Source organism: Haemaphysalis longicornis, unplaced genomic scaffold (genome assembly GCF_048455015.1).
Source record: "Haemaphysalis longicornis isolate Haplotype H1 unplaced genomic scaffold, Haemaphysalis longicornis Haplotype H1 scaffold_1, whole genome shotgun sequence".
Classification (NCBI taxonomy): domain Eukaryota; kingdom Metazoa; phylum Arthropoda; class Arachnida; order Ixodida; family Ixodidae; genus Haemaphysalis; species Haemaphysalis longicornis.
In genome coordinates, this window is record NW_027526203.1 from 445,934,971 (window position 1) to 445,958,031 (window position 23,061).

At 51.2% G+C, this 23,061-nt stretch overlaps 1 pseudogene; it reads right to left on the reverse strand.

Moving 5' to 3' along the window:
• Positions 1 to 1,150: 1,150 nt before the first annotated feature.
• LOC144162270 (uncharacterized) lies at positions 1,151 to 22,300 on the reverse strand (annotated as a pseudogene).
• Positions 22,301 to 23,061: the final 761 nt, after the last annotated feature.

Sequence of the window (23,061 nt, forward strand, 5' to 3'; positions counted from 1 at the left end):
GAAAGAATGAAATGAACGTGCAGTACCCCCAAAACCCGAAAACTGAAACTGGCCGAGTAAAGTTAGGTTCGTTGAAGAAGGTGAGTGGTGTCGTCGCGGAGGGTGGTCAAGGACCCGATGACGAGACGAGGCCAGTAGGTGATGAAGAAAAGAAGTCTATTTACACGTATTTACAAGAGACGACGAAACATAGCACAAGACAAAACGAAAACTGGATTAAAATTAAAAGGCGCCGCAGCGCGCAAAAGGGGGTATCGCGGCGCGATCCCTGGAGGGGCCCGGAGGCCAAAAAGGTGCCAAACCGCCGCACGGTTGGCGAGAAATTCGTGAGGCTCTGGCGCCCAGAAACCGCCACGGGAGCAAGTCTTGGTGCGACCACTCTGGGCCGCAGCTCCGAACAAACTCGTCGAAGCATGCGCGAGCAGGGCGCGAGCAATGCCGCCTCCCCCACAGCAGCGCACATGCCAATAAGGATTTTGACCTCTGCTCCCCCCCTGGCCGTCCCCGAAGGTCAGGATGAAAGGAAAGCCTCCCCCGACGCCGCGTAAAAGCCGCCGGCGAGGCCTATACAAAGGGTTGCGACTGGCTGGCGTCGGCGGAGGCTGCCCCAACATTCTGCCACCGGATGGGGAGACCCAACAAGGCCACGAGAAGGGAGGGGGGTCATCGTCAAGACGGGGTTCATCGGCGCTGCAATCATTACAGCTCCCCTATCAAAAGCCTGCGTCAGGACTGCTTGGACTACTACAGGCTCTAAAACAGAGTGATTATAGCGCGGATAACCCAAACAAACAACAAACAAAACGCGGAGAATATCCTTTGAGGGCTCCATGCATGCAAGCGCGATTTCCGCATGCCAGCAAAGCACAAAGTGAAATGCTACCCGAAGAGAAAAACAAATGCTGCGTAACACGCCAGGGGCACCTCATGCAACCAGAAAAGTACCCGCGTGCGGGATACAACAACAAAGGCAAAAGTGAGGCTCACTCGCGAGAACAAGGGAAGGAGCAAGAGAAAACGGCAGCCAAATGAACAACGCAACTGCAAAATAAAGCAACAAAACACAGGGTGAACCGTTACTTTCCGCCCCAAGTACAGAGAAAACAAAGAAACAGCAGCGGAATGAACCGCCCATGAGCATTCAATCAGTTCACCACAGTTCCTCCTCCGTGTCGCCCGTAACACTCGACTTAATCGGGCGCTGCTTCGAGGTGCAAGTCCAAACTCCGGTTGTTGCGCCAACCGCGATGTTCAGCATTCGACGAGGCATCAGGTGACCCGCCTCTGCAACCTGTTAGGGAAGCCCACAATGCCAGAACCACACGCATGACCAGGAGCCGAAGCTTTAAGAGGCTTCCTTTCTCATGCACGCGTTCGACACTGTCCCCTCCAGCGCATGCAAAACAGCGGCTCTCCACTGCCACTTTGTCGACCCTCGCTCTCATTTGGGACGCTCGATTTACGGCTGCCGCCAGCAGCAGTTTATCAGCGTTCGATGCTGTGAAGCTGCGCCTAGACTTGGGAGACTTCAAAAGCTTGTCCAGCCCAACACTGGAAGCATGGTCACAGCTTGTCGACGGCTTGTCAACGCTAATGAGCACTGGCGGACCTTGAGGTCGCGTACCTGCCTGTGCGGACGGCGTCTCAGTGCCGTCCGAGTCCATGTCGCTCGTCGGGGCATCACCCGTCTGCGTTCGTCCGCTGGACACCGCCGCCGCTATGCCTGCCGGATTTCTGCTACCGCAAATGTCCGAGGTAGCGTCTACCCCCCGAAAACCGTTTGGGCAGGGCCAGTCATGATACGGCAGAGATTTTGAAGCACCCAAGTGGGTGTTGGCTGTCTGACCGACCGCCTCTACTCCTACCACCATGGATCTCAGTGGAGACACCTCTGTACTGCCCGTATCATTTGCTTTTCCAGGGCAGTCGCTGCACAAGCCCGTCACCACTTTCATGATGCGTGCCGTCTAGGCGAGCGTGCCCCCTGGAACCCTGATCTGAACGGTCGACTTTTGTGCCCCTAGCTGTGTAGCCGGGTAGTCGCCGACAATTGTCACCGACGCACGCCGAGCAGCAAGGCCCGCGGTGGCCCTTGGACTGGAATCGTCCAGCGATGAAGCCGGGTTATCGGGCCTGATCCGCTGATCTGCTCCCGCCTCAGTGTCGCTCAGTGAAGACAAGTTGCTACGGGCAGGCTCATCTGCCTCCCCAGGACCAACGCTGCCGAAGCCCGCCCCTTCTTTCCCGGAGGGTGCCGTCAAGGCGAGCGCACCTGCCCGACCCGTTGGCCGGCCGGTCGACTCCGCTGTCTTGGCTGTGTAGCACAAGTGCCGCCAACAATAACCCTCGACGAGGGGAAAATAGCGGAGCCCACAGCCGTCCCTCTACGATGTTTCTGCCAATGCGACTGACTTAGCCGACCTGGTCAACTGATACGGATTGAAAATCCTTCTCAGTCGCACGGTTTCGCTGACAGTGTCGAGCCTTAGCTTGAATGGTTTAGCGGTGACGCTCGGTCCCACTAGCCTGCCGCCTACTTTGTTCGGCCGTCTTTTGGAGACGCCCGACACTGCAGCGGTGACGACACGCGGCTTTTCGCCTGACTCCGGACCCCCTACCTCAACACAGCGCCCCTTTGGTGGGGGTGGGCTGGCGTCACGGTCTTTCTTTTCTTTTCTTTTCTTTTTCCATGTTCCCCCCCTCCCAAAAATAAAAAGAATAACCTGGGGAACAACACCCGCTCCAGCAGCGCTATGGCAGGTTTGCAGCCAATCAAAAATAAATGAACAGGGGTTACAACCCAAACATACTTTTTGTAGTAAAAGCCAATTTGTAGAATGCAAAATTAAATACACCCCCATATTGGTACACTTTCGGCCAGTTCATAGCAGTTCGGCCAGTTCGTACCCGCACGGCCACGCATGTCCACTGGCCCGTCCACACGCGTACGAAACGTGAGCGTACACCACCCTAAAATCTTAAGACATCTTAAGACATTGCACTAGGACACGAGCGGGTCACCAATCCTGCCGTGCCCATCCGAAAAAATATGTGTCAACACATACAGTGATCTCGAAGTTCCTGCGCCGCCCGACTAGCAGGCTGCAGTCCCCTACAACGCTTCAGCCAACCTCGATGGGAATTTCGGTCTGTTTGTTCTTCATTCGTAGCCGCTAATGAGTAACTTCAAAACGATACCACGCTGAAGAAATTATTACATATTGTGGAGGAATGATGCGAAGCGGATATATCTAGTTCTCCTCGAGCCTCTTCCAAGCACCCACGGCCTAACGTGCGAGTACCGATTTCCCAGAAGTCACCTAACTTTGCCCTCACTGTGACGCAAATATTTCAGCAAGCCAGTATTGAGGAGTAGCGACAAGTGACCCAACGACACGCCCGCGGCTGAAGCGCTTTTCTAAGACGCAAGTTACACCTCCCTCATAAAGTCCAATGTAAACGATTATTACATATTGTGGAGGAGTGATGCGAAGCGGATATATCTACCTCCCATATTCGTAGTAGACAATTCCATTAGGTAAGCTTTCGTGAAACACCTTACATATTGTAGAGGAGTGATGCGAAGCAGATATATCTAGTTCTCCTCAAGCCTCATCGAAGCACCCACGGCCTAACGTGCGAGTACCGATTTCCCAGAAGTCGCCTAACTTTGCCCTCACTGTGACGCAAATATTTCAGCAAGCCAGTATTGAGGAGTAGCGACAAGTGGCCCAACGACACGCCCGCGGCTGAAGCGCTTTTCTAAGACGCAAGTTACACCTCCTTCATAAAGTCCAATGTAAACGATTATTACATATTGTGGAGGAGTGATGCGAAGCGGATATATCTACCTCCCATATTCGTAGTAGACAATTCCATTAGGTAAGCTTTCGTGAAACACCTTACATATTGTAGAGGAGTGATGCGAAGCGGATATATCTAGTTCTCCTCGAGCCTCTTCCAAGCACCCACGGCCTAACGTGCGAGTACCGATTTCCCAGAAGTCGCCTAACTTTGCCCTCACTGTGACGCAAATATTTCAGCAAGCCAGTATTGAGGAGTAGCGACAAGTGGCCCAACGACACGCCCGCGGCTGAAGCGCTTTTCTAAGACGCAAGTTACACCTCCCTCATAAAGTCCAATGTAAACGATTATTACATATTGTGGAGGAGTGATGCGAAGCGGATATATCTACATCCCATATTCGTAGTAGACAATTCCATTAGGTAAGCTTTCGTGAAACACCTTACATATTGTAGAGGAGTGATGCGAAGCAGATATATCTAGTTCTCCTCGAGCCTCATCGAAGCACCCACGGCCTAACGTGCGAGTACCGATTTCCCAGAAGTCGCCTAACTTTGCCCTCACTGTGACGCAAATATTTCAGCAAGCCAGTATTGAGGAGTAGCGACAAGTGGCCCAACGACACGCCCGCGGCTGAAGCGCTTTTCTAAGACGCAAGTTACACCTCCCTCATAAAGTCCAATGTAAACGATTATTACATATTGTGGAGGAGTGATGCGAAGCGGATATATCTACCTCCCATATTCGTAGTAGACAATTCCATTAGGTAAGCTTTCGTGAAACACCTTACATATTGTAGAGGAGTGATGCGAAGCGGATATATCTAGTTCTCCTCGAGCCTCTTCCAAGCACCCACGGCCTAACGTGCGAGTACCGATTTCCCAGAAGTCGCCTAACTTTGCCCTCACTGTGACGCAAATATTTCAGCAAGCCAGTATTGAGGAGTAGCGACAAGTGGCCCAACGACACGCCCGCGGCTGAAGCGCTTTTCTAAGACGCAAGTTACACCTCCCTCATAAAGTCCAATGTAAACGATTATTACATATTGTGGAGGAGTGATGCGAAGCGGATATATCTACCTCCCATATTCGTAGTAGACAATTCCATTAGGTAAGCTTTCGTGAAACACCTTACATATTGTGGAGGAATGATGCGAAGCGGATATATCTAGTTCTCCTCGAGCCTCTTCCAAGCACCCACGGCCTAACGTGCGAGTACCGATTTCCCAGAAGTCGCCTAACTTTGCCCTCACTGTGACGCAAATATTTCAGCAAGCCAGTATTGAGGAGTAGCGACAAGTGGCCCAACGACACGCCCGCGGCTGAAGCGCTTTTCTAAGACGCAAGTTACACCTCCCTCATAAAGTCCAATGTAAACGATTATTACATATTGTGGAGGAGTGATGCGAAGCGGATATATCTACCTCCCATATTCGTAGTAGACAATTCCATTAGGTAAGCTTTCGTGAAACACCTTACATATTGTAGAGGAGTGATGCGAAGCGGATATATCTAGTTCTCCTCGAGCCTCTTCCAAGCACCCACGGCCTAACGTGCGAGTACCGATTTCCCAGAAGTCGCCTAACTTTGCCCTCACTGTGACGCAAATATTTCAGCAAGCCAGTATTGAGGAGTAGCGACAAGTGGCCCAACGACACGCCCGCGGCTGAAGCGCTTTTCTAAGACGCAAGTTACACCTCCCTCATAAAGTCCAATGTAAACGATTATTACATATTGTGGAGGAGTGATGCGAAGCGGATATATCTACCTCCCATATTCGTAGTAGACAATTCCATTAGGTAAGCTTTCGTGAAACACCTTACATATTGTAGAGGAGTGATGCGAAGCGGATATATCTAGTTCTCCTCGAGCCTCATCGAAGCACCCACGGCCTAACGTGCGAGTACCGATTTCCCAGAAGTCGCCTAATTTTGCCCTCACTGTGACGCAAATATTTCAGCAAGCCAGTATTGAGGAGTAGCGACAAGTGGCCCAACGACACGCCCGCGGCTGAAGCGCTTTTCTAAGACGCAAGTTACACCTCCCTCATAAAGTCCAATGTAAACGATTATTACATATTGTGGAGGAGTGATGCGAAGCGGATATATCTACCTCCCATATTCGTAGTAGACAATTCCATTAGGTAAGCTTTCGTGAAACACCTTACATATTGTAGAGGAGTGATGCGAAGCGGATATATCTAGTTCTCCTCGAGCCTCTTCCAAGCACCCACGGCCTAACGTGCGAGTACCGATTTCCCAGAAGTCGCCTAACTTTGCCCTCACTGTGACGCAAATATTTCAGCAAGCCAGTATTGAGGAGTAGCGACAAGTGGCCCAACGACACGCCCGCGGCTGAAGCGCCTTCTAAGACGCAAGTTACACCTCATAAGTTACACCTCATATTAAGTTACACCTCATATTAACTTAATATGACGTGTAACTTATGAGGTGTAACTTGCGTCTTAGAAGGCGCTTCAGCCGCGGGCGTGTCGTTGGGTCTAGACATCACGGTCTAGATGACGGTAAACGCGTCACGGTCTAGATGACGGTAAACGCGGCAGTCGGCGGACGAGTGTGTGGTCTGCCCGCAACTGCAGCATGGCCGCACCACGTTCTCGTTACCCGGCCGCGCCCGAAATTCGGCCTCGGCCAACCTGACGAGCCGCTCGAGCTCTCGCGTTTTTGCGCGTTCAACCTCCAGCTCTTTGTCTCTGGCCATGCTGTGCTCTGGCAATGAGGATGTCCCCAAAAAGGAAGTTGCAGAGACAGACCACTCACCGGCGAGGATCTGGCCGCCAAGCTGCACCGCTCACAGCACTCCCACTTCTCTCCCGCGGAGATCCGAGGGTCCAAGGATGTTTTCTTCCCGGCAGTTGAACTAACGCATCGCTGTCTTGCAGGCGGCTCGCAGCCGCCCGGCTTCGTCGTTGTCCTTGCGTGTTGTCGACTTTTTTCTTCTGCTCTCGCGGTCACCTTTGGGTCACACTTCGGTCACGAGTTCGTCACTTGAAGCGACGAAGATACCCACGACGATGTCGGGCTGCGCCAGTAAAGTTTGGTTCGTTCGTGAAGGTGGTTGGTGTCGTCGTGGAGGGTGGTTAAGAACCCGATGACGAGACGAGGCCAGTAGGTGATGAAGAAAAGAAGTCTATTTACACGTATTTACAAGAGACGACGAAACATAGCACAAGACAAAACGAAAACTGGATTAAAATTAAAAGGCGCCGCAGCGCGCAAAAGGAGGTAACGCGGCGCAATCCCTGGAGGGGCCCGGAGGCCAAAAAGGTGCCAAACCGCCGCACGGTTGGCGAGAAATTCGTGAGGCTCTGGCGCCCAGAAACCGCCACGGGAGCAAGTCTTGGTGCGACCACTCTGGGCCGCAGCTCCGAACAAACTCGTCGAAGCATGCGCGAGCAGGGCGCGAGCAATGCCGCCTCCCCCACAGCAGCGCACATGCCAATAAGGATTTTGACCTCCGCTCCCCCCCTGGCCGTCCCCGAAGGTCAGGATGAAAGGAAAGCCTCCCCCGACGCCACGTAAAAGCCGCCGGCGAGGCCTATACAAAGGGTTGCGACTGGCTGGCGTCGGCGGAGGCTGCCCCAACATTCTGCCACCGGATGAGGAGACCCAACAAGGCCACGAGAAGGGAGGGGGGTAATCGTCAAGACGGGGTTCATCGGCGCTGCAATCATTACAGGCCGCATGCGTCATATTTATTTTGCACTTTACGATATTGCTTTGAAATTCTGCCTAGGCAAAATAAGCTTGTTATTTCTCACGTGATTCGCACGCCTTCACAGGACACTTGTAATGGTTTTAGAACAACGCGTGTATATTCTTCCCTAAAACAACTGGCGAGTTATACATCCCATAATAATAAACAGTCGCTTTCCACCTCCTCATAATGCACACAGTGTGCGCAAAGCAAGCTGAGAAACAGGTCGTGTAACGAAACAGCATTGGGGGAGGGAGGGGGGCGTCAAAACAGCAAGACGGCAAAAACGCGCACGTGCAAAAACAAAAAAAAGGCACAAAGACGAAACAGCATTACAACGTATTGCGCGCACCGGCGCAAAAATGTCGGTAAGCCCAAAATATGAGCCTTTAACTACAATATCTTTGGTACGAAATGGTATGTTTCCCCCCGTGCGTGCGAAGTGTTGTGGCTGCGCCACTCGAGATCTGGCACTTAAACCCGCTCAGCACGCAGTGTCGTATGGCGTCTGCTGGGCATCGTGTTAAGTTTTTTAGATGCGACGCATCTCTTGCTCTCGGGCTTGTCCCTTCTGCGTCGTCGTCGCGGCGTCCGTCCGCATCCCTCCTCCGTTCTTCTCTCCCACAGCTGTGTGCAACACTCTCACTCCGGCTCATTAGCATACCACAGCTGGCGCGCTTGTTTGGCGCGCGCTTCGCTACGTTAACAACTGTTCCGGTGCGCGCAAGTGCGCGCATGCGCGACTCTCCTCCGTTGTCTCCTCTCCTTCAATCGCTGTGAATATAAAGCGGCTATCGCGCCGCGGCGGTTCAGTCAAGCGCTCGCTCTCGCACTGACGTGACCTTGCTTTGACAATTCGTGCTTGACTTGATTCTTCCGATGAAGACGTGATGGAAGCGACGGTCCCTTCAGTGAGTGGTGTGACACAACAATTACGCTCATCGTCCCGCGTATAGGAACACCCGCATGTGATGAAAATGCATCATACGCGTTCACAACACGTTTTACGCGACTTAGAGAATCAACCCAACGGAAACACCAATTGAACCCCCTGATGCGTCGCATCACACCAGGGTTTCCTCGCGGGAAGATGGACGTAATTTTTGAAAAGCAAAGCTTTACTACTTTCGTCCAGCGGTTTGGCGGATGATGCGCAAGTTAACATTTTGACCGGAAACACACCCCCCGGCGACACACCCCTCGAAGCGGACCACGCGATTCGCCGGGCCCGCTGTCGGCGCTGCGCACAAGGCTCCGTTTTCAGTCGTTCTGCTCACGTAGCGGCGGCGGCAGCGACGGGAGCGGCCGCCGCAACTCCCGTCGTGTTCTGCGGAAAAAGAAAAAAGGTTTGTTCTCCCTCCCTCCGATGATGATGATGATGGTGATTTCTATTGGTTTCCCCTTTGTATCGGGGTGATGACATGTCATCTTACCAAAAAAGACTAATATACCTATGTTTTACACTTTTGGTTCAATACTAGCGCTGCTTGGGGCAGGCACAAAAAGCTTATTAGGCACAAAATACTTTTTTTTTTCTGTTACAAGTGGTAACTGTCCTAGGCAATATTCCCCTCTCTGCTTTTCGTCCACCAGCATTCTAATCTTCTTTTCGTCCCCTCGACAGCCTTGAAGTTAACTTCCTCTGTGATACCTTTAAATCCTAGGGCTTCTGACAGCCCAATATTCCCTTCATGTAGATTTGGATGGATACCCTCACATTCTAGCACGATGTGCCGCATAGTTTCTGCTTCTTTTCCGCAGACCACGCATACCCCATCATTTTGTGAATACTTCCCCACAAAACTCTTAGTTCGCAGGCAACCTGCTCTAGCCTCAAAAAGCAAAGCACTGCCCTGGGAATTATCGTAGAAATTTTCCTTTCTGATGTTCATCTTCTCAGCCCTGTACATCTCTAACGACGTTTTGGCTTCCATTTTTTCCCTCCATTTATTCGTTTCAATCTGCCTTGCCTCTTTTTTGGTTACCTTGGCTGTTTTGGATTCCCCACTGTTCTTTCCGTATTTCATCGTTAGCCTTCTAGTCTTTCTTAACCACTGCGTGTCCACGCTTTTCAAGTATAGGTACCTAAAAACCTTAGCTGCCCACCTTTGTTGATCCATTGCCCTCAACCTCATCTCAAAGCATATTTTACTCTGAGCTTCTCTAACTTCAAACGACGCCCAGCCCATATCTCCCTGAACTGCTTCGTTAGTTGTTTTTCCATGCGCGCCTAAGGCCAGACGTCCTACCGTTCTCTGGTTTACTTCAAGGCGTGATAGAACGTCTGATTTTAAGCAGAGTACAGCATTCGCAAACGTGAGACCCGGAACCATTACTCCTTTCCACATTCCTCTTACTACTTCATATTTGTTATACCCCCACAGAGCTCTATGCTTCATTATAGCTGCGTCTCGCTTTCCCTTAACCTTAAGTTGCTCCTCGTGAGTACTTAAGTAGCTATCCCCTTCGTTTATCCACACTCCCAAATATTTATATTCCTTGACTCTAGGTAATTCGCCTTGCTGGATAGACACTACGTCGGTGGTAGCGTCATTGAAAACCATTATTCCTGATTTTTCTGCACCGAAATTTAACCCGAGGTCAGTGGCTTCCTGGCCGCAAATATTTATTAGCCGCTGCATATCGGTTTGGTTATCAGCTAAAAGAACAATGTCGTCTGCGTATAACATTCCTGGAATATGCTGTTGTACCACTTCGCCTTGCAGCATATGGGTTAGGCTAAACCCTACTTGACTTTCTTCCAGTTTCTTTTCTAACCCTGCCATGTAAAGCATGAACAGTATTGGGCTCAAAGGGCATCCCTGTTTCAGTCCCCGATGGATGTTGACCTGCCGGGCGCATTTCTGTCCTTCCCAAGTAAGGTGCACTCTATTGTCTTTATAGATTGCTATAAGGAACTGTAATAACTCGTCATCTAATCCCTGGAGTTTCAACATTCTCCACAGCCGTTCTCTGTTTACGTTGTCATATGCCCCTTTAATGTCCAAGAACGTAATCCATAGTGGTCTATTCTGTGCTTTCGCAATTTCAATGCATTGCGTTATCACGAACAGATTGTCATCCAGTCGCCTGTCTTGTCTAAATCCATTCTGCAGTTCCCCAAGTATTTCATTTTCTTCCATCCATGCTTGAATTTCTGATTTTATCGCCTGCATTACGAATCTATACACCACTGACGTTACTGTGAGTGGTCTGTATGACTCAATACTGGCTTTGTCTCCTCTGCCTTTATATATTAAATTCATCCTACTTTCTAACCAGTCCTCTGGTACTTGTGTGGTTTCTATTACCTTATCTATTGCCCTCATAAACGATTCCTTACTTTTAGGTCCAAGTAGGTTTATCAGTTGCATTGGTATTCCGTCCGGGCCCACTGCTGTCTGAGGGGAAACCTTTTGCTCTGCTTTTTTCCAATCAAGGTTGCTCAAACTTATTTCCCTTTCCGCAGTCTTTTGTGGCGCTGATGTTATCAGTGCAGGTTTCCCTACCACTATTATCCTAAACTTCTCACTAATCACTCGATGAATATGCGCCAACGCGTGCTCTCCTTCTAAATGTTCCCCCTCCTCATCAATCAGGAATTTTTGATGGTTATCGTTTTTTGAGCTTAGTGATTTTACATGGTTCCAAAACTTCTTGGATGCGCTTTTGTCCTTCTTCCGTATTTCTGCCATCCATTGTTCGCTTTTCTGCTTGATCTTCACTTGCACCATTTTCTGCACTTCTAGTTTTTTCCCACGGTAGACATCCCACTTTTCCTTCACTACCTCCGGTTCCATACTAGTTCTTTTTGCTTCTCTATGTTCTCTCGACGCCTTTCTTCGCTGGTCGATAGCCTCTTTTATTTCCTTATTCCACCAGCTTCTCGGCTTTATCTTCCCTTTCCATCGGTTTCGTTCCTTTTCTTCATTAATCTTACCCTTTATGAACGAAATTATTTCATCGTAATCCCAATTTTTGCCTGGGTATTTATTGATTTCATCTTCCAATCTATCAGCGATGATCTTTAACTGCTCATTATTCAAATTATTTCCTCCTATTGTACCTATTTCTGCATTTGTCCGGGTTGCGCCTCCAAAGTGCAAGCTAAACCGCTTGTGGTCGCTTCCTAAGCTGTCTGTTTCATTTTCATCTATCCTCATTTCCCGCAGCCTTCCGTATACTGTCTCGGATACTAAACCGTAGTCTATGCTGGACTGCCTGTTACCGCTTTCCCACGTTATTTGTCCGTCACACTTGCTTTCCGTGTTTACCCTCCCTCCCCCCCCCCCCCCCCCCTCTCTCTCTCTCTCTCTCTCTCTCTCTCTCTCTCTCTCTCTCTCTCTCTCTCTCTCTCTCTCTCTCTGCTGATCGGAAGCCGACCAAACCTGCAGCCTCCCACGCATGCGCTGCTGGGTCTTCTCGGCCTATGTGACTCAGCTTGCGCCGCGTGCGGCCGCGTTCGCCGAGAATGAAAACTAGTCCGGACCTCCTTCTGTGAGCGTTGCACGGGACCGAATGGCTTTGAGCCGTAGTCGGCAATACATCTACATCAAAGGTTAACCAAGCGAAACCAAGAGTCAACCAGACTAAGCCAAGCTTTTGCTTTGCATATCAAAGGTCAGCTGAACTGAGACAAGCAGCAACCATTTTTTCTTTCGTGTAGGGAGGGAGGGGGGTGGGCGGTTGTTTTGGCGCAAGATAGTCGTCAGACGCAGGGTGTGCTGATATTCGTTGCGCTGATGTTCTCACGGTGCAACTGCGACGCCCGTGATGTTTAGCACGTGCCGTTCTGCAGGCGTTTGTCACGGCCTCAAAAAGATACCGTAAAAATCTCCGACTCTTTATTTTAAAACTGGTATGCGTTCGCATTGCAATTTTTGTCTGAGGGGGGGGGGGGGGGGCGAGAGACTTCGGTAGCAGTGCGGTGACACATTCTTGACGAATTGGATTTGCTTCCCCCTCCCCTTTCCTCCTCCTCTCCACCCTGTCCTCCAGTAAATTTTCGCGGAGGTTTCACACCGACAAAGCGCTCGGGTTTTTGAGAAGTGACGCCACTATATACCGCCAGCGCAGTATGTAAGACGGATCGCCTTTGAGCCACAGCATACGGGATAAGATATATCAGGGCCATTTTTCTGCCCGTGTACTACCCCGCAGATACGGGAATCATTGGGAGTATCGTGTTCCCCTTTTCCGCTCTAAGCCGAATGGCCAGAGGAATTGCGCCCCGTGTACCTGCGGCGGCCGCAAAGGCCGCATCTTTGTAGTGGCTTGATGCCCGTCTGCTGGCGCTGTCTCGACTACATTCTGCAAGCCTACCCCTTTGCGCCCACTGCGCGTAGACGCGCTTACAGGGCTTCCCACGCGATTATGTACAGTAGGCGCCAGCCTTCAAAAAGTCCATCCTTTCTGAGAGCATGGGGAGTATGTCGAGCTTCGTTTAGATCGGCGGGCCACCTCATCAGTTTCGGACCTCATGAGGTCGACACGGGAGCTAATGGATGCAATTACACGCGAAGCTGTCGAGCAAGCGCCCATGAGAGCTGCTGTGGGAATACTCGGATAGCGTGTTTGGGCGCCATGAAGGCCAAATCCCTGAGGCTGGCTCCAGGTAGGGTATAGGGTACGGGACAGGCCTAATACTCTCTTGTGAAGTGGTCCGCGGGTGGTGGTCGGCGACGAGGTTCTGATGGCCATCATCATTGCCGGTGTGAGAGTCTTGATCCAAGTAGCACGTTGAAGCAACTACCCTTTGCGACGGAGCTTTCATTTTTGAGGCTTTTGGAGGGAGCTGTTGCTTCTTTGCACTGCGACTCAGAATGCCCACTTGACCAGCGTCATCATGCGAGGTACCCGGCAGTGGAGAAGGAGCACTACTCGCCTGGATGCGATCTGGCGCTCCTCCAACGAAACGTTATCCGAAGCGAAGCCGCACACGTCCGTCGGAAGGCTGGCTGTGGTGGCCAAGCGCCGACGCCTCACCCGCTGCCAATGACGCCCACAGTGTGCCGCCCGTGGAAGCTGTCGGTTGAATCCCCGATGGTCCGCGGGAGGCAGCTCAATTTGTTTTCACAGTCTTGGGCTGAGAGTCGAGCGCGTAACTTCCGACTCATAGCGTCGAGAGCCAGTCGCAGCAGCTAAGGCCATCGCGACACAGACGACGGGTCGTCGCCATTTTTGCAGAACCAGCGTCTCGCGCTCTTCGTCTTTTTCATGTCTCTCTACGTGTCACGAGCTGGTGATTGATTGATTGATTGATTGATTGATTGATTGATTGATTGATTGATTGATTGATTGATTGATTGATTGATTGATTGATTGATTGATTGATTGATTGATTGATTGATTGATTGATTGCAGGGTTTAACGCGCCGACGCAACGCAGGCGATGAGGCGCGCCGTAGTGGAGGGCTCGGGATTAATTTTGACCACCTGGGGATCTTTAACGTGCGCCGAAATCTCGTACCCACGGGCGTTCTTGCTTTTCGCCTCCATCAGAAACGCGGCTGCCGCGGCTGCGGATCGAATCTGCGACCTCGTGCTCAGCAGCACAACGCCTTAGCCACTGAGCCACCGCGGCGGGTGTCACGAGCTGATGATCCAAGATGATCGGTAAAATAAATATGAGCCGGATTAGAAGCGCATATTTGTGGCATATTCCCGATTTTTTAAATGCACAGAGCAGTGACAACATGTGTCGCCCAGTTCGTTAAGCGTAACACTGCTACCAAAAGGAGCTGATCGTATCCGTGGTGAGGAGCACAGCTGCCACGTTTGCTGGCAATACCAGTTGTGATTTTAAATGCGTGAGTATTACTCAAAGGTTACTTGGCTCGGTTGGGGAAAACACAGTTCCAAATTGCGTTTTCTACGTAAAAGGGTGGCCAAGGTAAAAACCGTTCAGCAACGGGGTTCCCAATAGGGCTCCTTGGCCAAAATCTAATCGCGAAGTTAAAGCCAGGGACTTACTGTCTTCCCATTTCTTTTTGCTGCGAACGCTGGTATGCGCTCGGCTGACATGGGTATTGGTTGCGACGTGTCATGTGGCTGGAAATATAAGGGTGATGATGAAAAGGTCGACTTATAAGCAGACGAAGAGTAGGCGCAGCACAGTGGTGGTCGCCGGTATGTGTAACGTTCCGACGTTAGGTTTAACTTTGCGCTTTGAAGTTTAACGAAGTTAACCGGTATACCCACGCTTTGAAGTCAGTAGTTGGCATTATAGGGAACAGTGTTATACTCATGTTAAAGTTGCCTGACATTAAGCCAGAATATAGGACTTAACGGCTATTGCCCAAGGCTCTTATACCTGTGCTCCACGAACGTTTGAAAGGACATTTCAGTCGAATGACCTTCGAAATTTCAAGAATGTGCCATTCGAACTGGAAGAGTTCCGCCGATATACACGACAATTCTCAAAGTCAATTGAAAGTTTCCGCGTTCGCCCGCCTTGTTTTGGTGTCGCCACTGCTGCCATGTTTCGTTATAGACAAAAATTTATTTTGAGAGTTAAAATGAGCAAAAAAAAACAGTTATTAGCAATGAAATTGATAACAATCTACAAGTCCGCGCAAAACATGCGCTGACAGCCAGTTTTCTTGTTTTCTTTTTTCGCAGCGCCGGTGTTGAGAGTACCAGGTTACATTGTGATCGAGTGATATAAAACAAAAAAACGTGAGAAATTGCGAAGATTGTGCACTTCGAGCCCCAATTTTAACTCGCAAATAATTGTTTTTGTAATTACGGCATGCGGAAGCTGCTCCCGAGAGTGGGACCGTTCGCGTTTCAAAGGCCTTTGAGAACCTTAAAGGCCTTTGGTGGTGCGCCTTTGTCTGAAATGCCATTTCAACGAAAGGTCTTTTGGAAAACGTCGTCTAGCAGCTTAAGGGTGTCATTTGAGTCAAATGACATTCGACTGAAAGGCCCCCGAAACGCTCGTGTAGCACGGGTATTCGTCATGGAAAGAGAGCTAGAAGAAGGAAGACTCAAAACGAAAGGGGTGAAGGAAAAGGGGGGAAGATAAATGGGGGAAAATATGGCCGGTTTGCCTCCTTGCGTGTTCTGCGAAATCATATACCCTCGGCCCTCTAATCTCACTGACCAAACTCGGTGGCATATCCCAGGGTGCTCATGTATTTCTAGATCATAAGAGAAAGCTCAGGTGCCCCAGTAGTCTTTGTTCGTGTTTGCTTTGTTGGTGGCTAAAGGCCATTTTTCAAGCGAAGCTTGTATTAGCTGACTTCCGCAGTCGGTGGCGTTTGCTTAAAACATCCTCTTCCTTCCTCCTCTCCCGCAGGTGTCGCCCCTATTCGCGGCTGGCGCGCCATCGGATTACGCGAGCATAGCGGCAAGCGTACGATAACGTTACAGCAGCGGGTTACCGGGACCAGACTGTGAATGCGCGCACGGAGGCGTCGAGGAGGTCGCCCTCAGCGGAACGAACGCGCACCTGCCTAATCGGGTCCCGGCACCCGCCGCTATAGCGTTAGCGTACGCTAGCCGCTATGCTGAAACTCTCTAATGTCTTGCGCCGTCGTTGTCGCCGCGTGTAAACGTGCTCCTTGGAACCCCCCCTCTTTCTCCCTCCTCGCCCGCAGCTGTCGCTCCTCCGCGCAGCTGGCGCGCGCGCGTCACGCCGCATCGCAGGTTCGCTCCAGAGAAGGCGCATCGCCCAGTTCACCGTCGGCTGCGGCATGGGTAGGCCGAGATTGGTTCCCTCCCCCGTACGTTCGGGAAAGGCTCAGCGAAAGGAAAGGGTTTCGATGTGGTCACTCAATTGTTTGGCGTTTTGATTTTCGCAGAAGGGATTCGCATTCGTTTTCACTGTGGTCAAGCTTCGCGCGCATTACTGTTTCTGTAGGGAAGGGGTGCGTAAATTAATATTACACTAAAGCTCAGTAATGCGGGCAAAGCTGGTCGCCATTTAGAAAAGTCATGCACAGTTTTCCCGTAATGTCGAAGCCGGCCTGGACATTTTCTCACTGCTAAAAAAATTATATGACAAAATATGAGTCTTCCTACTTTGTAAAGGAGGATGACCAATGAATTAATGACCAGTTGTACAGGGCGCCACAAAACCTCAACTTCATCATCATCGTCATCATCAACACCAGTTGTATATAGCGATGTCGACGCGAGGCCCATCCGAGAGTAGCTTTGTGAAAACGGTTTAACGCGACTTTGACTGCTGTGCGCGCAGGTGAACAGGCTGGCGCCTCCAGCAACAGAGAACGCCATTTATTCCAGCTAAACTTGCTTCTTCCTCGTTCCTAAGGTGAGTGACTACAGCGCCTCACCGGCCAGCCGTACGACATCGTCATCCGAAAATAAAAAGAGATATGAGAGGCGATATTCGGCTACCGCCGAGATCCCCCCGTGCAAGCTATCGGCGGAACGCTGCAACGACCGCCTCGATTGTGGCCATGCGATGTGTCCTGAACACTGCGTCGCTGTTCCGGCTTCTGTTTGTGCCTGCTCAGAAGGTTGCGTGGACACTCGCTCTTGCGGCAGTTTATTGAGGCGAACTTGTGCCCACAACGTAAAACACCGACCGTTTCGAACGTCTCCCCACGAGCGTCTCCTCCAAAAACTAGCCTCGCCGCACGAGCGCGCATTCCACGTAGCTTCGTGGAACAGCGTCACGAGAGCGTGCTCCCAGTGACGTAGGAGGCCCATTGTGGGAAAGCTTTCTTCATGGCATTGCTCCCCTCGTTAGAGGCATCGCCCCGATGCTGTGACACAAATAAAGTGCGGAAATTAAGCCAGAAATAACAAGAAGCACAAAGGAAAAAATACAAGCAAAGAACGAAATGTAAACCCAAAGAAGAAAAAAGCTACTCTAAAAATATAGCACATCAGTGTCCTTTGCAATGAAGTCTTGAGTGGATCTACCGCGCATAGTATGGCTTCATGCGCACAACATGCACGACTTCTTTGCCGGGTAATCGTCGGCGAGCTGTGGAGCGAGAACCGCGAGGTACAAGTTCATAGGTAACGTCATTGATTCGGCGGGTCACTTCATAAGGGCCAAAATACCGCCGGAGAAGTTTTTCTGAGAGTCCACGGCGGCGGATTGGCGTCCACACCCACACGAGGTCTCCTGGCATGTACTTTGTAGCTCGGTGGCGGAGATTATACTGTCGCTCGTCGCTTTCCTGCTGGCGCAGAATGCGATGCCTGGCCAGCTGTCGTGCCTCCTCAGCCCGTTGGATTAACTCTTCAGCTCCGCTGTCACCTGAGTCGCCATCATAGAGGGGGAGCATGACATCGAGTGTTGTCGTTGCTTGACGTCCGTAGACCAGTTGGAAGGGTGTCCTCCGCGTCGCCTCTTGCACAGCCGTATTGTATGCGAATGTTACATATGGCAGAATTTCGTCCCATGGTTTCAGCTTCACGTCGACGTACATGGATAAGATGTCAGCCAATGTTCTGTTCAGACGTTCCGTAAGCCCGTGCGTTTGTGGGTGATATGCGGTGGCCTTCCGATGGTGGCTCCCGGTCAGCCTGCGGACGTCTTGCATCAAATCGGCGGTGAAAGCTGTTCCCCTGTCTGTAATAATAAATCCGGGTGCGCCGTGGCGTAAAACAATCTTGTGCACAAAAAACTTTGCCACTTCTGCTGCTGTTCCTCGAGGAAGAGCTTTGGTCTCGGAGTACCGTGTCAAATAGTCCGTTGCTGCTACTATCCACTTGTTTCCCGAGAAAGACATCGGAAATGGCCCGAGCAGGTCCATGCCAACCTGGTAGAACGGCGTTTTTGGTGGTTCCAGCGGATGAACTAGTCCGGCGGGCTTCAATGGCGGTGTTTTGCGCCGCTGGAAATCGTGACAGGTCTTCACGTAGTGTTGCACTGTGGGAAGAAGCCTCGGCCAGTAGTATTTTTGGTGAATTCTCGCGTACGTCCGGTTAACACCTAAGTGACCCGCTGTTGGCTCATCGTGGCAGGCCTGTAAGATTTCTTCGCGAAGCACTGAGGGTACGACAAGAAGGAAGGCCTCTTTGCTGCTGTCATGGTTCTTTTTGTATAGCACGTTTTCGCGGAGGCAGTAGGATGACAATCCTCGAGCAAAGGCGCGCGGTACGTCAGTGCGTTTTCCTTGAAGGTATTTGATGAGTGGGCCTAGTTCCGGGTCCTCACATTGTAAGTCGGCCATTTGGAATGAGTCTATTGCCCCAAAAAGTGTTAATTCTTCACCGTAATCGTAGGACTCTGCAGATATCGGTGCTCGCGACAAGCAGTCAGCGTCGCTGCGCTTCCTTCCAGATTTGTATACAACAGTTATGTCGTATTCCCGAAGTCGAAGGCTCCACCGAGCCAATCTACGCGAGGGGTCTTTGAGGTTGGCGAGCCAGCACAGGGAGTGATGATCGCTGACTGCTTTAAAAGGCCTGCCGTAAAGGTAGGGCCTAAATTTGGTGATCGCCCAGACGACGGCCAAGCATTCCTTCTCCGTGGTGGAATAGTTTGCTTCGACTTTTGAAAGGGTGCGACTCGCATAGGCTACGACTCGTTCGGCGCCCTGTTGCGACTGAACAAGTACAGCTCTGAGGACAACATTGCTAGCATCAGTGTGAATCTCCGTGTCAGCGGTTTCGTCGAAATTTGCGAGCACTGGAGCTTCCTGCAGCCGTCTCCGTAGTTCCTCAAAGGAGCGCTCTTGCTCACTTGCCCATACAAATGGCACGTCTTCCCTTGTAAGCCGTGTAAGAGGTTCAGCGATCCTCGAGAAACCTTCGACGCACCGTCTGTAGTACGCGCATAGGCCTAGGAAGCGTCGTACAGCCTTCTTATCGGTAGGTCTGCGGAATGAAGATACCGCGGACGTTTTGTCAGGGTCTGGGCGGATACCTTGTTGGCTGACTGTGTGGTCGAGGAATTTAAGCTCTTCGAAACCAAGATGACATTTTTCGGGCTTTATAGTGAGATCTGCGGATCGAATTGCTTGTAATACGCCTTTTAGTCGCGCGAGATGTTCTTCAAACGTGGCCGAGAACACCACCACGTCATCTAGGTAAACTAAACACGTTTGCCCTTTCAATTCAGCGAGGACAGTGTCCATCATCCATTGGAACGTTGCAGGGGCAGAACACAAGCCGAAAAGGAGAACTTTGAATTCATACGAGCCATCAGGTGTCACGAAGGCCATCTTCTCCCTGTCCCGCTCATCGACTTTTATCTGCCAATATCCTGATTTGAGGTCCAATGATGAGAAGAATTTTGCATTCCGCAAGCGGTCTAGTGTGTCATCAATTCGAGGTAAAGGGTAAACGTCTCGTTTTGTCCCACTATTCAGTTTACGGTAGTTCACACAGAAACGCAATGTGTTGTTCTTCTTTCTCACCAGGACTACGGGTGAAGCCCACGGGCTTTTCGATGGCTGTATGACGTCATCCATGAGCATTTCCCGTACTTGTTGGTTGATTGCTTCCCTTTCTTTTGGTGATACTCTGTATGGATGGTGGCGGGTTGGTCTCGCAGCCTCGTCGGTAATGATGCGGTGCTTCGCCACGGATGTGCGGCGCACACGGGATGATTATGCGAAACACTCAGAAAACTCTCTCACCAGTTCCAGTAAAAGCTCCTGCGCGGAGTTCAAGTTGGGGTTGACTTCTACTGGTGGCAGCAGCGCACCTCCGACCATGTGATCTGACTCTGTTTCTTCCAACATACAAATATTCGTTACGTCAGCAACATCCTCAATGAAAGCTATGGTCGTGCCTTTTGCGACATGTTGACACTCTGTGCCGAAGTTTCTCAGCAGCACTGTTGTGCATCCGTTTTGTAGCTTGACGAGCCCCCTTGCAATGCAAATGCCCCTGTCAAGCAAGAGACCGACGTTTCCTTCCGCAATTCCTTCGTAGTCCTGAAAAGCGTCGTTCTTGACACGAATAAGCATACTGGTTCGGGGAGGCAGCGTTATGTTGTCGTTGATGACGCGCAAGGCAGTGTCCCGTCGGTCCTCGATATCCTTAGCTACAGCTCTCTCCGTCGAGAAGCTTACACTGGGTTTCTGTAGATCGATGACAGCACCATTCTCTTGTAGAAAGTCCATGCCGAGGATTAAGCCCTTCGAGCATACGGGAAGCACGATAAAATGTCCGACGTATGTGAAGCCCCTAATTTTAACACGTGCTGTGCACCTTCCGGACGGAGTAATCAAGTGGCCGCCAGCGGTGCGAACCGGTGGTCCTGTCCACTGCGTTAGTACCTTCTTCAGGGTAGTGGCCAATGACTTGCTCATAACTGAACGATCTGCTCCAGTGTCCACCAATGCGACTATTTCTTGCTCGTTGTCAACCTTCACAGGTATATCGGAACAAACCACAGCGTCGCCGGTTGGCCGTCGTCGTTTCATTGGAGGGTCTTCAGCGCTTCGATGGTCAGCGGCCCCACCTCCCGAGGTCGCTGCTCTTAGTTTTCCCGGACGGAAGGGCTCGGAGAACGGCACTGCGAAGATTGTGACGGGCTTGGACTCGAAGAGCGGCGTCGCATCGGTGACGGTGATCGGTTATCGCGCCGTCGCTGCGGAAACCCATTTCGACGTTCGGCCAGGTAGCTTTCGATTTCGGCGGGGCGTTCACCGTACCTCGGGCGTGGGGCGTCTGGAGGAAATCCACTAAGACCAAGTCGTCGGCAGGGACAAGCTCTGTATATGTGGCTTGCCTCGCCGCAATGGAAACATAGAGGTCGCTGATCCGGCGTGCGCCACTCGTCGCTCTTGCGAGGCCGCCGTGCCTCATCAACAGTCAGCATGGCGCGGGGTCGGAGGCCCAATGTCGTTTGCGGTGTTGCGGCGGCAAGTGTTCGGGCAACGTAGCGATCAGGCTCCCTCAGGGCTGCCGCATATGAGGCAACCTGGGTCTGTTGTTGCGGGACCCCGTACGGCTCCTGCGGCACACCATACTGCCTTTGTGGTGCTTCATACCTCTCGGGCGCTCCAACAGCTTGCCTGACTTCGCGGCGTATAGCCTCCGCAAGGGGCATGGAGGCTTGAAGCTGCTGGACTCCGTGCAGCTTTTGGAGTTTCTCTCGGACGATCGACCTGACGAACTCCCGGAGGCCGCCGTTTCCTTGCTCCACTGAAGGGGCGTCGCTCGACATAAAAGTGATGTCCCGGCTGTACTGCCTCGCTCTTTGGAGTAGTGCTCTTTCAATTGCTGTGGCCTCAGACAGAAATGCGCTGACAGACTGCGGAGGATTGCGCACCAACCCAGCAAATATATCCTGCTTTACACCTCGCATTAAGGTGTCTCAACTTCTTTTCCTCAGACATAGCCGGGTCTGCGCGCCGGAAGAGGCGGGCCATGTCTTCTACGTACATGGTGACGCTTTCATTTGGCCGTTGGTTTCTAGCTTGAAGCGCCGACTCAGCTTTTTCCCGACGATCCGTGCAGGCGTACGTGGCCAAAAACCGCCGGCGAAACTCGTTCCACGGCGTCAAAGTGGCCTCGTGGTTTTCAAACCACGTGCGAGCTGACTCTTCTAAGGCATAGTACACGTTGTGCAGCTTGTGTTGCTCGTTCCATCCATTAAAGTTCGCAACGCGTTCGAATAGGTCGAGCCAATCTTCTCCGTCCTCGAAAGAGTCCCCATAGAAAACTTTTGGTGTGCGGGGCTGGTGTACCACGAAGTAGGAAGGTGCCGTACCGGTACCGGAGGTCACAGTGCTGGCGCCCCGCGTGGCCATCCTTGTTGGTCTGCTGGTAATAGGCTGGAATTCTACCGGCAACCCTCGCAGTCGCCGGCTGGTTCGTTCGTGAACGGGTGTCAAGTCCATGGCTGAGTTTGTTGCCGGGCCTACACAGGGGGGTGGATGTAGAGCTCAATTGATCGTACCCCGCACCTCCACCAGTTTTGTAGCGACAAGACGTTGCACGGGTGGATTACAATTAGTTTATTGAGGCGAACTTGTGCCCACAACGTAAAACACCGACCGTTTCGAACGTCTCCCCACGAGCGTCTCCTCCAAAAACTAGCCCCGATGCACGAGCGCGCATTCCACGTGGCTTCGTGGAACAGCGCCACGAGAGCGTGCTCCCAGTGACGTAGGAGGCCCATTGTGGGAAAGCTTTCTTCGTGGCAATATCTCATAGTAAGTTCCTTAAGGAACAGCAGCATAACTGAAGGTAGAGTCAGAGCTCGTGAAAGCCGTTACGATATAAACCGAACACCTTCCTTTTTTCTCTTGGGGGCTTATCAAAACTTATTTTATAACGCAGATCCAAACAATACTAGCATGTTTCACTGCTCACCCCTCAGTCCTTAAAAGGGTATTTAGCTTCGCCGCTGCCAGTTTTAAATTTCTGCTCAGCATTTTTTTTCCTCCTCTGAACAGACGGTAACGATATCAGAAGCCGACCATGCAAGATAGCTTTAGCTGCATAAGAAATTTTGACTAATAACGCATAACAGTTTACAGTTTTTGCCTTATTTTGTTTCCCTCCTCAAGTTTCGCGCCATTTCACAACCTAAGCAGGTGGTTTACCGGGCAGTCTTAGACTAATGCGGTCATTATTCAGAGGACGTTTCACAGCCGCC